Below are 14520 nucleotides of genomic sequence, written 5' to 3' on the forward strand. Positions count from 1 at the left end.
TACAAGACCCACCAAGGTAGAGAAGGAACTTTGTCACAATATACATAGTTTCCACTAAACATTCATTAGAACGGAGGGAGAATACACTCAAATTGTGAATATCTTTAATCTAGAACTTTGAAATATTCAAGGAAGTGAACATTTTCAGTTGTCTCTTACCTTTTGTATCTAGTCTGTGTGTGGCTTAGCTACATCCATTCAACCACATCATGGTAAAAGTAACCCATCATTATTAATGTGGAAAGGCCACAAGGTGAGTATTGGCTCTGGATAAAGGGAATTTCAGCCCGGAGGAGAGAAGAAAAGACCCGAAAGTGAAAACAGGGACTTGAGGAAAAACGATAGTGAGCATAGATAGAGAGGTTCTCAGATACTACATGCAGAAAGTAAGGAATTAAAACATGTGGGAACTTTTCAGCAGTGGGGGGATTGTGTGAGACACAGAGACAAAGGTTATCTGAAAAAGAGAAAGATATAGACAGAAACCCTGAGAGGAGACAGAAAGACAGTGTGTTGGAAAGAGAATTGTGGATAGGAATCAGGAAATCAACAGAGATGGATTAGGACCCTGGAAGCAGAAAGCAAGAGATGACAGTGGAAGCGGTCTAGAAAGATACCGTTTTACAGAAGACAACAAGGAATAAAGCAAGGGTAATAGAGGCACTCTAAATAACATTTCCTGCTCAGTAATGGAGCTCTCTACCTTGAGATCATAAAAACTTGTAAACGTCTTATTTCTTACTGAGGTGGTTTGGCTAAGAAAAAAACAAGAACAAATTGACACCAATCCAACATGTCTACTTATTGTAGATACTCATGCAAGTAGAATGCATTGAGGGCACAAGGTCACTGGTTAATGAAAACTTTATTTTTACAAAATGGAGGGTGCTGTTAAACTCTCCTTCACACACACTGCCACACAGACTTAATGCCAAGGCTCAAATTTCCAGTGCAGTTTTCTGCTGCTGGAGGCACAACTGCAATACGTTAAAACATTCTGCATATGTACCCACTACACATGCAGTGAAATACTACAACTTGCTGAAGATAGGCGAATTTAAAAAGTATTTTAAAAAACTTTCAATTTCTCCAAAACACAGATATCCAAGAACACAGGATCCCACCTTAAATTAGTTTGATTGTTTTATGGCTGAAACAACCCATGATAAGTGACCTATTATAGCACAGCTCATTCATGACTTCACCACTGTTGGAATCACAGAATCATAGGACCGGAAAGGTCATCTAGTCCAGTCCCCTGCACTCATTGCAGAACTAAGTATTATCTAGACCATTCTTGACAGGTGTTTGTCCAACCTGCTCTTTAAAATCTCCAATTATTGAGATTCTACAACCTCCCTGGGCAATTTATTCCAGTGCTTAACCACTCTGCCAGTTAGGAAGTTTTTCCTAATGTCCAACCTAAACCTGTCTTGCTGCAATTTAAGCCTATTGCTTCTTATAACAATTTTTTATGTACTGAAAACTGTTATCATATCCCTTCTCAGCGTTCTCTTCCCCAGACTAAAACTCATTTTTTTTCAATCTTCCCTCCTAGGTCATGTTTTGTTGTCTTCTCTGGACTCTCTCCAATATGTCCACATCTTCCCTGAAATGTGACGCCCAGAACTGGACACAATACTCCAGCTGAGGCCTAAAGAGTGTGTATTAAAGTGGAAGAATTACTTCTCATGCCTTGCTTACAACACTCCTGTCAGGGGTAAAAGTAACTTAAAGGACTTACTTGTACTCTGGAGTCCTGAGCAGGGGGGCGTGGCCTTGACTGGAAGAGGAGGGGCCTTTAAATACCCGGGCCCTTTAAATCAAAATGTAAAGGTCCCAGGGCTCCAGCTGCAGCTGGGAGCCCCCAGGCCTTTAAATCGCCCCCGGAGCTACCAGCTGTAGAGGTAGCTGGGAGCCCTGGGATGATTTAAAGGGCCCCGGGTTCCAGCAGCCACTACCACAGAGGAGCTCTAAGCCCTTTAAATCACCACTGGAGCCCTGCCACCGCTACCCCAGGGGCTCCGACAGTGGGGCTCGGACGGCGCTTTAAAGGGCCCTGGGCTCCGGCTGCTGCAAGGAGCTCAGGGCCCTTTAAAGTGCCAGCCGGGGGAAGCTGGTCCGGTCCAGCACGGCTCTTGCCGGTATGCCGTACTGGACCGTACCGGCTTACTTTCACCTCTGACTCCTGTTAATACATCCCAGAATGGCGTTTGCTTTTTTTGCAACAGTGTTACACTGTTCACTCAAATTTAGCTTGTGATCTACTATGGTCCCCAGATCCCTTTCTGCAGTACTCCTCCTTAGGCAGTCATTTCCCATTTTATATGTGTAACAGTTTGTTCCTTCCTAAGTGAACTACTTTGCATTTATCCCTATTGAATTTCATCCTCATTTCTTCAGACCATTTCTCCAGTTTGTCCAGATCATTTTGAATTTTAATCCTATCCTCCAAAGCACTTGCAACATCTCCCAGCTTGGTATCGTCCGCAAACTTTGTAAGCATACTCTCTACGCCATTATCTAAATCATATGACCCAGAGCTGATCCCTGTGGGACCCCATTGGATATGCCCATTGGTCATGTGAGACAGTATCGAAAGCTATACTAAAGTCAAGATGTACCACATCTACCACTTTCCCCGATCCACAAGACTTGTTACCCTGTCAAAGGAAGCTATCAGATTGCTCTGACATGATTTGTCCTTGACAAACCCATTCTGACTATTATGTATCACCTTATTATCTTCTAGGTGTCTGCAAATTGATTGCTTAATTATTTGCTCCATTATCTTTCTGGGTACTGAAGTTAAGCTGACTGGTTTGTAATTCCCCAAGTTGTCCTTATTCCCCTTTTTACAGATGGACACTAAATTTGCCCTTTTCCAGTCCTCTGGAATCTCTCCCATCTTCCATGACTTTTAGAAGATAATCGCTAATGGCTCATATCTCCTCAGTCCGCTCCTTGAGTATTCGAGGGTGTATTTAATCAGGCCCTGGTGACTTGAAGACATCTAACTTGTATAAGTAATTTTTAACTTGTTCTTTCCCTATTTTAGCCTCTGATTTTACCTCATGTTCACTGGCATTCAGTATGTTAGATGTCCAATCACTACTGACCTTTCTTGTAAAAACTGAAACAAAGAAGTCATTAAGCACCTCCGCCATTTCCACATTTTCTGTTATTGTTCCCCCTCCCCCATTGAGTAACTAGCCTACCCTGTTCTTGATCTTCCTCTTGCTTTTAATATATTTTATAGAATATTTTCTTGTTACCCAGAATGTCTCTAGCTAGTTTAATCTCATTTTGTGCCTTTGCCTTTCTAATTTTGTCCCTACATACATGTACTATTTGTTTATATTCATCCTTTGTAATTTTGATTTTTTGTAAGACTATTTGAGTTTCGGATCATTGACAATTTCATGGTTAAGTCAGGGTGGTCTCTTGACCTACTTCCTACCTTTCCTCCACAGTGGTATAGTTTGCTCTTGTGCCCTTAATAACGTCTTTGAAAAACTGCCAACTCTCTTGAATTGTTTTCCCCCTTAGATTTGCATCCTATGGGATCTTACCTACCAACTTCCTGCATCTACCTTCTTGAAATCCATTATCTTTGTGTTGTTTTCCCTCCTACCATTTCTTAAAATCACAAACTCTACCATTTCATGATCTCTTTCACCTAAGCTGCCTTCCACTTTCAAATTTTCAACCACATCCTCCCTATTTCTCAAAATCAAATCTAAAACAGCCTCTCCCCTAGTAGCTTTCTCCACCTTTTGAAATAATTGCCTCCAGTACATTCCAAGAACTTGTTGGATAATGTGTGCCCTGCTGTATTATTTTCCCAATAGATGTCTAGGTAGTTGAAGTTACCCCTCACGAGCAAGTCCTGTGAGTTAACTGTTGAGTTATATGATCATCCTGTGACAAGTGACAAATGCCTGGAATGCTTACTTGTTTCCAGCTAGTTATAGCCATGTTGGTCCCAAGATATGAGAGAGACAAGGTAGGCAAGGCAATATCTTTTATTGGACCAACTTCTGTTGGTGGAAGGAACAACCTTTAGAGCTACTAAGTCCTAGTCTACACTACAAACTGCTGCCCCTACTCTACTTGCACTACTTTGATGACATCATCATCTGGACCCATGGAAAAGAAGCCCTTGAGGAATTCCACCATGATTTCAACAATTTCCATCCCACCATCAACCTCAGCCTGGACCAGTCCACACAAGAGATCCACTTCCTGGACACTATGGTGCTAATAAGCGATTGTCACATAAACACCTCCCTATACCGGAAACCTACTGACTGCTATGCCTACCTACATGCCTCCAGCTTTCACCCAGACCACACCACACAATCCATCGTCTATAGCCAAGCTCTACGATACAACCGCATTTGCTCCAACCCCTCAGACAGAGACAAACACCTACAAGATCTCTATCAAGCGTTCTTACAACTACAATACCCGCCTGCTGAAGTGAAGAAACAGATGGACAAAGCCAGAAGAGTACCCAGAAGTCACCTACTACAGGACAGGCCCAACAAAGAAAACAACAGAACGCCACTAGCCATCACCTTCAGCCCCCAACTAAAACCTCTCCAGCGCATCATCAAGGATCTACAACCTATCCTGAAGGATGACCCATCACTCTCACAGATCTTGGGAGACAGGCCATTCCTTGCTTACAGACAGCCCCCCAACCTGAAGCAACCACACACCACACAACAGAACCACTAACCCAGGATCCTATCCTTGCAACAAAGCCTGTTGCCAACTGTGTCCACATATCTATTCAGCGGACCCCATCATAGGGCCTAGTCACATCAGCCACACTATCAGAGGCTCGTTCACCTGCACATCTACCGATGTGATATATGCCATCATGTGTCAGCAATGCTCCTCTGCCATGTACATTGGCCAAACTGGACAGTCTCTATGTAAAAGAATAAATGGACACAATCAGACGTCAAGAATTAACATTCAAAAAACTAGTCTGAGAACACTTCAATCTCTTTGGTCACTCGATTACAGACCTAAAAGTGGCAATTCTGCAACAAAAAAAACCTTCAAAACCTTCAATGAAACTCCAATGAGAAACTGCTGAATTGGAATTAATTTGCAAACAGGATACAATTAACTTAGGCTTGAATAAAGACTGGAAGTGGATGGGTCATTACAGAAAGTAAAACTATTTCCCCATGCCTATCCTCCACCCCTGCTGTTCCTCAGATGTTCTTGTCAACTGCTGGAAATGGCCCACCTTGATGATCACTGCAAAAGGTCCCTTCCCCCCGCTCTCCTGCTGGTAATAGCTCACCTTACCTGATCACTTTCCTTACAGTGTGTATAGTAATACCCATTGTTTCATGTTCTCTGTGTATATAAATCTCCCCACTGTATTTTCCACTGAATGCATCCGATGAAGTGAGCTGTAGCTCACGAAAGCTTATGCGCAAATAAATTTGTTAGTCTCTAAGGTGCCACAAGTACTCCTTTTCTTTTTGCGGATACAGACTAACACAGCTGCTACTCTGAAACCTGTGGGTATAACTGTCTCTCAGGAGTGTGTAAAATCCCATTAATTTAGCTACCGTCTCTCGGGGAGGAGGAGTATCTGCACCAACAGGAGAAGCTCCCGTTGATATAGGTAGCGTCTTCACTAAGCACTACATCAGCGCAGCTGCGCCACTGCAGTACTGTAAGTGTAGATAAGCCACAGAGCTGCTTTTTCTTCAGGTCTGGGAAAGAAAATCAGAGAGTCTAAGCTCAATAGAAGTTAGGACAGAAACTTAAGCCTGAGGGGTAATGCATGCAGTCAGTTGAAATGTTGCAAGCAGTCAGTTGAAAATGAAGCAGGCAATTGAGGGTTAGACTGTAATGCATAAGGGGTTTGAAGTAGGGTATTAAGAGTAGCAGACAGTGTGGTGTGTTACAGATTGTTGTAATGAGCCATAAAACCAGTGCAGCACCAGACCCTGCCAAAATAGATGCAAGACCTGCAGACATATCTCCACGGCTACTCCCCAAGACACTCCTTTCAAGATTCATGGGTCCTACACATGCTTATTATAAAGGATGGTGTATCTGATCCAGTGCATCAAATGCTCCAAGAACAACTCTGTGGGTGAAACCAGATAATGCTCTTGAATGAACTCACACAGAAAAATAAGAGTCAAAAACACCATGTCACCCATGGACAAAAACTTTACACAAAGCAATCACTCTATCTCTGATCTTTCAATACTTGTCCTTAAAAGAAACTTGTGCAACACCTGCAAAAGGTGAGCCTGGGAACTTAAATTCATAACTCTGTTAGACTGCACAGAATCAACAGGAACAGTGGTTTTATGGCTCATTACAACAATTTGTAACAATCTAACCTTCAACTGAACCCAGTGCGTTTCAAATGATTGCCTACAACATGCATTACCCCTTACGCTTAACCATCTATCCCAACTTGTGTTTAGCTCAGACATTGATTTCCTTTCCCAGACCTGTGTAGCTCAGATGCTTGTCCCTTCCACTGACAAAAGATATTACCTCACCTACCTTTTCTCTCTGAAAAGCTTAACTATTAATTCCTCCTGGACCTCAAATATCAGACAAGCTATCCACCCTCTGATTACCCCAAAATACAGCACACTGCTAAAGTGGACCACCTAGGGAATAAAGACAATAATAAAACATGAGACACTCTTTAAGGAACCACAGATCGGTTTAGGTTAGAGGTTCCGCTTCCCAAGAATAGGTACTGAGTTGGCAAAAATCAGACAATTGTTAAAGTACCTAGGCAATAATCTCTCATCATTTACATATGGATAAAACTTCTCTCCCCCACTTGCCCTTGCTAAAAAAACCCCTGAAGCAATGTCTACACTGTGCATCCTACAGCGGCATAGCTATGCCACTACAACCATGCCATTACAAGGTATGCAGTGTAGCCGCTCTGTCGGCAGAAGACAGTTCTTCCGACAACATATAACCACCCCCAATGAGGGGCGGTAGCTTCATCGGTGGGAGAGTCTCCCGCTGACAAAGTGCTGTCCACACTGGTGCTTTTTATCGGTAAAACTTGTCAATTAGGGGGGTTATTAGATCCTCCTCAAGTAACGTGATGTCAGTTACATGTGGGAATCATAATTTTTTATAACCTGACTTAAATACATTTAAAATTTCTTCAGTAACATTAATTAAATTTACTTTGTTTAATTTCCCAGGCATTTTAAAAAGAAAAAAAATTCTGAACATCAACTTTAAAGCATTCATGCATTGATATGAATGTGCAGCCTTGTCCTAGATATGATAAGGTGGACATTGAAGTAGTAAGTCCTTCTACAGGTTATTCACTTATTCCAACAACACATTCTTGAGGACTCAAACACTAGATTTATTTAGATTAGATGCCCTGCAGGGCAGGGACTGTCTCTCATTCTCTGTTTGTGCAGTGCCTAGCAGAATGGGGCTTCATTCTCAGTCTGGCCCCCAGGCACTACCATATTAAACATGATTAATAATAGGTGTCTGAGGGAGGGTCAAACAGGATCAGCCACTGGAGTAAATATACTTGTTGCATCTATTCTATTCAATTCTGGTTCTTATACTGTGGCCTGCATCAGGCATCTTTATATAAAATTCTAGATTAGAATTTGGCAACCCACTTTTAGTGTCATTAAATTAGTATCAAAGTAGGATTTAAAGATGCCACCGATAACACCAGTTACGAGTACTCAAGGCTGGAAGCAAATGTTCAGATCTGAGGGTTCAATAGTGTTAACTTGATGCTCCTGGCTGCAGTCTTGGAAACTTGCCAACCAGTCACAGGTATCCTTCAGAAGTTCTGGTGAAACATGAGATTTGCAAGGAATGTTACCAAGACTGGAGAAAAATATTTTGAGGACCTGCTCCAGCAAAGCACTTAACACTTGCTTAATGGAACTTCAGAGGGACACTTCTCATGCTTAAAGTTAAGAATGTACATAAGTGCTTTGCTGGATTGGTGCCAGAGAGCAGCATAGAGAAGTTTTAATTGTTGCTGCCCATGCAATCTTTCTGTGTATCAGTGAAAGTCTCCATTCCCCTGAAATTTTATTAGGATTCAATCAAAAAAGTTAATTTTTAAAAGCAAATGAAACCACAGACCTGCTCTGTGCATATGTTATTAGATCACGTGATTTTTTTTAATGTCACTGTAAAATCCATATAGTACTTCTCAATAGTGATAAGGCAGGGGTGGGCAAACCTTTTGGCCCGAGGGCCACATTGCGGTTGTGAAACTTTATGGAGGGCCAGTTAGGGAAGGCTGTGCCTCCCCAAACAGCGTGGACCCCACCCCAATCTGCCCCCTCTCATTTCCCGTCCCCTGACTGCCCCCCTCAGAACCTCAACCCATCCAACCCCCCCCCCCGCTCCTTGTCCCCTGACCGCCCCCTCCCAGGACCCCTGCACCTAACCGCTCCCTGGGACTCTACCCCCTATCCAACCCCCCTGCTCCCTGTCCCCTGACCGCACCCCCCCGGAACCTCCGCCCCATCCAATCGCTCCCTGCTCCCCGTCCCCTGACTGCCTCCCGGGACCCCTTGCCCCTTATCCAACCCCTCCCCCCCTTACCACGCTGCTCAGAGAGGCAGGAGCGGCGGGCCAGAGCACCGGTGGCGCAGTGCACTGAGGCTGTGGGGGAGGGGGGACAGCAGGGGACAAGCCGGGGGCTAGCCTCCCGTGCCAGGAGCTCAGGGGCCGGGCAGGACAGTCCCATGGGTTGGATGTGGCCCGCGAGTCATAGTTTGCCCACCTCTGCTATAAGGCATGCAGTTGCAAATAATGATCATACGCAATCGCACTAACAAGGTTTAAAAGAGAACTGGATAAATTCATGGTGGTTAAGTCCATTAATGGCTATTAGCCAGGATTGGTAAGGAATGGTGTCCCTAGCCTCTGTTTGTCAGAGGGTGGAGATGGATGGCAGGAGAGAGATCACTTGATCATTACCTGTTAGGTTCACTCCCTCTGGGGCACCTGGCATTGGCCACTGTCGGTAGACAGGATACTGGGCTGGATGGACCTTTGGTTTCACCCAGTATGGCCGTTCTTATGTTTTATGTTCTTATGCACTGTCTCATGACATGACTGGAATTACCACAGTTGTCCAGTATATTCCGGATCTAAGAAGAGATAAATAATGGAATTTTACCTTGAGAAATTTTGTCCTTACATTTGCTCTTAGGCTGTTTAAATACTAAGTTGTACTAATATATATATTACCACCAGCAGGAGAGTGGGGTGGGGGGAGAGAAAACCTTTTGTAGTGATAGACACCCATTTTTTCCATGGTCTGTGTGTATAAAAACATCTTCTGTATTTTCCACAGTATGCATCTGATTAAGTGAGCTGTAGCTCACGAAAGCTTATGCTCAAATAAATTGGTTAGTCTCTAAGGTGCCACAAGTACTCCTTTTAATATATATCCAGTATGTCTCGCTCACCATGCCTCTAAATCAATATTACCATCAAGAAATCAGACCTAATTTTCATTCATGTAATATTTCTGATAACTATATCTAATTAGAGCATTTATTTTATGTTCAGTGTTCATTTTATGGGCTGGGGCTGGAGGGAAATCCAGTAGTGCCTTAATAGATTTTTCCTCCAATTAAACTAGCATTACATGAATTTAATGGGTGTCTTAATTAGGCAATGCTATTAAGAGGATTTTACACAAATTAAAATCAAGTCCTGTATATTTTAACTTTTTTGTAAACATATTAAAGGGGAAACTCTTAAAAACATGAGAAACCAACCCAATCCTACCATTAATGGGGAAAAAATGGAAACATTAAGTTTCTATTTGTACTAAGACCTAATGATTAAGTATAAGCACAACTGGAACACATATAGAGTCAACATAGGTAAGACTGAAGTTCATCCAGAAATAAAAAGACCAAACACACTACTAGAAGTAATTCTAGAAGCAGGAGATCTTTATCGGTCAACTCCCTTTATATTCATGTAGCCACAAAGGTAACAAACCAAACTTTTGTTACGTGGCTAAATCATGTAATTCCATTAAATTCTATTGTCTTAGGTAACAAAGGCATCATAGCAAAAATTTCCTTGATGTCTAATTTAAGATGGAATTCTGAAAGTTTAATTTTCCCATGCTATAGTGGAGAGATTTTTTAACTCATTCAGTGCATTTTTTTTCTAATTGAGCTAATTCAATTAGATTTTGATCACTGCCAGTTTATTAAGCCTTTTCACTGCTGAATTAACAAACATATTCCTCTGAGATGCTGATACAAAAGTAGACCTACACTTCAACAGCTGTTCATTCAAGTAAGACCGAAAACTAATAAGATCAGGACAAAGTGTTCCTCTGAGCCAATTCATAATGCGTAAATAAACCCACTGTGCCGTCCAGTTGGCACTAATGGTGACAATGTAGTAAAGCATAAAAGCGTGTATGTGTTTTTTTTCCAGCAAGTTCCATTCTCATTAAAGCACTACAGCCAGTGGTTAGTTTGCTGTATGTGAAGGATTGTATTTAACTTAAAAGGAGCTACAACCTCAAATAAGACAAAAGGGTAAATGTACCTTATTTTTACTGGAAATTTTTTAAAAATAATATGTATGCAACTGGTCTATGCTGCCTCTGTTTTTTTGTGTGTGTGGTAAAACTGAACTGATTCATCTCACAGAGGTGAGGCCAGATTTTCTACTGCATTATGCCCCTTTGTGCCAAAAAACTAATCTGGCCACAAATGTGCAGCCAAATATTCCTTCTGTAGGAGAGGAAATCCCGACTAGCAAAAGTATGTCACAGCCAGATTCTGCCTCCATATGCCCTCTCAACCCTGTGGCTAAACCAACTGAGTGTCATCTAATGGCATATTATCCATTAGCTAACTACTTATATATAATCAGACATCCCTCATTTATAGAGTGTTCCTGTAACGCCCTTCTATCCCCTCCTTCTTAACCTTCTCCTCAAGCACCCTGCATAAGCTCATCCACTGGAACCTGGAACAGAATCCACTGACCCTGGCCACATGACAAGAGTATTCACCTTGACATCTCTCATGTGATGCACCTGGGGATGGAAAATAAAGACTGGTCTCTTTTCAGCACTCCTGGGGTGCAAGTCTTTACTGCAGAGTTCTGCAGGGCTTTAGTTCTATAAGCAGGGCTTAAATTCGTGCGGAGCAGAGCTCTGGTAAATATTTTCAAACCTACAGGAGCCCCTGTGTGCCCCGCGGGACTGAAGGCCTGAGCCCAGCACGCTCCGTGGGGCTGAAGGCCTGAGCACTGAGGCTCCAGGAAATACTTGGTGAGAATTTAAGCCCTGTCTATAAGGTATTGATGTGAGAGGGAGCAACTTGGCATTATCTGTAGCGGACTCCTCAGATATCCTAGAGACTAAATGAGGCAGAGAAATACTGCTTGGAGGTGGGTTTCAATAGTGTTAGAGCTGCATACCTTCCCTGCACCTGCTGTTATTGGCTCTGTCCCATCTTTTGCTCTGCACCTCATTTTTACGTGTACTTCTTCCCATAAAGAGAGTCTGCATGCTCCTAAGCTCTGAATACCCTGTGGCATTATGAATTATAAATATCATGAATAAACAAACAGCACTTCCTTGAGGGGTGTTTTCATAATTCTGGATTTCAGAAGACTCATAGGATGTACAAACTTCTGCAAGTGCCTGGTTTTACATACCAGTCTTTGCAATCATTAAAATGATTGATACATATAAAACTACACTGTAGTAAAGCTCCCCGCTGCTGCTCAGTGGCACAATCCTTATATTCTTTCTATAGAGATGTAGTTCACCAGTGATTAGAATGCCCTCGTTAGGGAGAAACTCACTGCATTGAAAAAACAGGAGACCCAACTCACATTATCTTACTACATAGGCTGCTATTGCATTTGATGAATAATGTTCATGTTGCTGAACAATAGAGTCTATCATAACACCCACATTACCTCCATTTTAGAGATGGGAAATTGAGGCACAGGGAAACTGACTTGCCAAAGGTTGCACTGAAAGTGAATTCAGGGAGCAGAGAATTGAACTCAGATCTCCTGGGTTCTCAAACTAGCACCCCAATCAGTGGACCATCCTTCATCTTGTTTCCATTACAATGAAGAATAGTGATTGAGAATAAAAATGTTCCCTGTCTCCCCTGATAACTAAGATAACTCCCTCCTCTATATGTCTAATCTTCTTTGTGCAAGAGAGACACTGTCTTTATTTTTGTTTTTTGTATAGTGCTGTGCACTTGTCAGAGCTCAACAAACAGTCACTATATCTTTTAAAAGCCCACTAATTCAAAAGTTGCTTTCATGTTTCACCTCTGAACATGACCTTATAATATCAAATGAATTAATTTTGGTAATCCTTTGTCATATTTAAATTATTTCCAGCTCTATGTGTGGAACAAACAGGGATTAATATTTAAAGCAGCGTGCAGGGATTTAGCTAGAAATGTCAACAGCAGCCACACAGAAAGGATCACTGCATAATTGTCTAAAAATATATCCCACAGAGTATTACGTTGAACTTAATTCCACAGGCTATTTGCACCATGCAGTTATGGCTTGGTAAGGAACTGAGAAAAATACACTGAATCAGCACACCTGACACTTTGCCCATGCTTCCTCCATAGTCAGTGGTACCTTTAATGCTGTGACCAAGGACATATGTCTAAGTATTTGTCCTCATGCTCTTCTCCTAACTAATTTGCTTGTTTGTTTCCTTGTAGCCAACTGGACTGCAGCATGTAAATGAGTTAAGGATTAAACAAAGACTGAGAAGGGTACAGGTATTTATTATTAATCATCCCTTAGAGGGCCCAGTCATGAATCAGAGCCCATAGTGCTAGGCACTGCATGAACACAAATGGTTCCTGCCTAAATAGCTTACCATCTATGTATAATTCAAGAGACAAAGGTACAGACAGGATGAGAGGCAGAGATGCTACATCTCATGTCACAATATAATGCTTTCTCTTCACCTCTTGCTGTCTTATCTATTTTTCACTGATATCATAGTCCCACCAGTCAACGAGTTGTTCATAAGAGGACTTACTTCTGAAGTCATAACCCACACACACTTTGTATAGGAGGAAGAGAACCTTCATTTTCACCATGATACTTCTCTGAGGGTAAAAGCTAGTGCTATATAATAAGCATGAGACATAGCAAAAGAAATATGTTTTCACTAACAAGAATACAGGACTTGTCTACACAGTTAATCCATGTCAAGCTATGTGTGCATCTACCCCAAACTAAATATTCATGTGGACCCTGCTGCTGTGCACTAATGGTTCCCTTAGGTGCTTTGATCTACCCTCTCTGAAATTAAACTAGATCAGAGCACACTAAGGAACTGTTAGTGTGCAGAAGGCTAGTGCAGGGTAGAGTCACACCCCATCTTAAGGCAGACTGCTTGTACAGACAAGCCCACACTTTCAATAACTTATTCTATCAAAAAGAAAAGGAGTACTTGTGGCACCTTAGAGACTAACCAATTTATCTGAGCATGAGCTTTCGTGAGCTACAGCGCACTTCATCAGATGCATACTGTGGAAACTGCAGAAGACATTATATACACAGAGACCATGAAACAATACCTCCTCCCACCCCACTCTCCTGCTGGTAATAGCTTATCTAAAGTGATCATCAAGTTGGGCCATTTCCAGCACAAAACCTGGATTTGTGCTGGAAATGGCCCAACTTGATGATCACTTTAGATAAGCTATTACCAGCAGGAGAGTGGGGTGAAAGGAGGTATTGTTTCATGGTCTCTGTGTGTATATAATGTCTTCTGCAGTTTCCACAGTATGCATCCGATGAAGTGAGCTGTAGCTCACGAAAGCTCATGCTCAAATAAATTGGGTAGTCTCTAAGGTGCCACAAGTACTCCTTTTCTTTTTGCGAATACAGACTAACACGGCTGTTACTCTGAAACCTGTCATTATTCTACCAAGTAGCTGATAGGTGTAAATCCCAGCTTGGGTAGATGTATTCACGCTAGCTCTGCTTCAGCTATCATGCTAAAAATAGCAGTGTAGCCATGTCAGCACTGGCATTGGCTTGGGCTTCCTGTCCACGTATATGCCCAGGGGCTTGGGCACAATTGTATGCAAGTGACTAAACCCAAGCCAGTGCCTGTGTCACTGCAACCACACTGCTATTTTTAGCACACCAGCTCCAGCAGAACTAGCGTATCCATCTACTAAGTGGGAAGCTCCCTCCCAGTTGCCATTTTGGGTTATGTCTACAAGTGAATGGGGCTATGCTCACGTGCTTAAAGGTAAGTGTGAACATATGCATTTGCAGGATCATGGTCCAAGTTTATAAATAACTGGAAAAATTAATGGCAGAAAATTTTACAATAGCAGCTAAATATTTACTTACCTAGGTTACAACTGCAGAAGAATGCATCTTTATACTTACGCTCTGGCATTAGCTTATAGGTTTTAGTAGTTTCTTTTTCTGATAACAACCTTTGTAAGAGTT

Source organism: Chelonia mydas, chromosome 11, assembly GCF_015237465.2.
Source record: "Chelonia mydas isolate rCheMyd1 chromosome 11, rCheMyd1.pri.v2, whole genome shotgun sequence".
In the NCBI taxonomy this organism is placed as follows: domain Eukaryota; kingdom Metazoa; phylum Chordata; order Testudines; family Cheloniidae; genus Chelonia; species Chelonia mydas.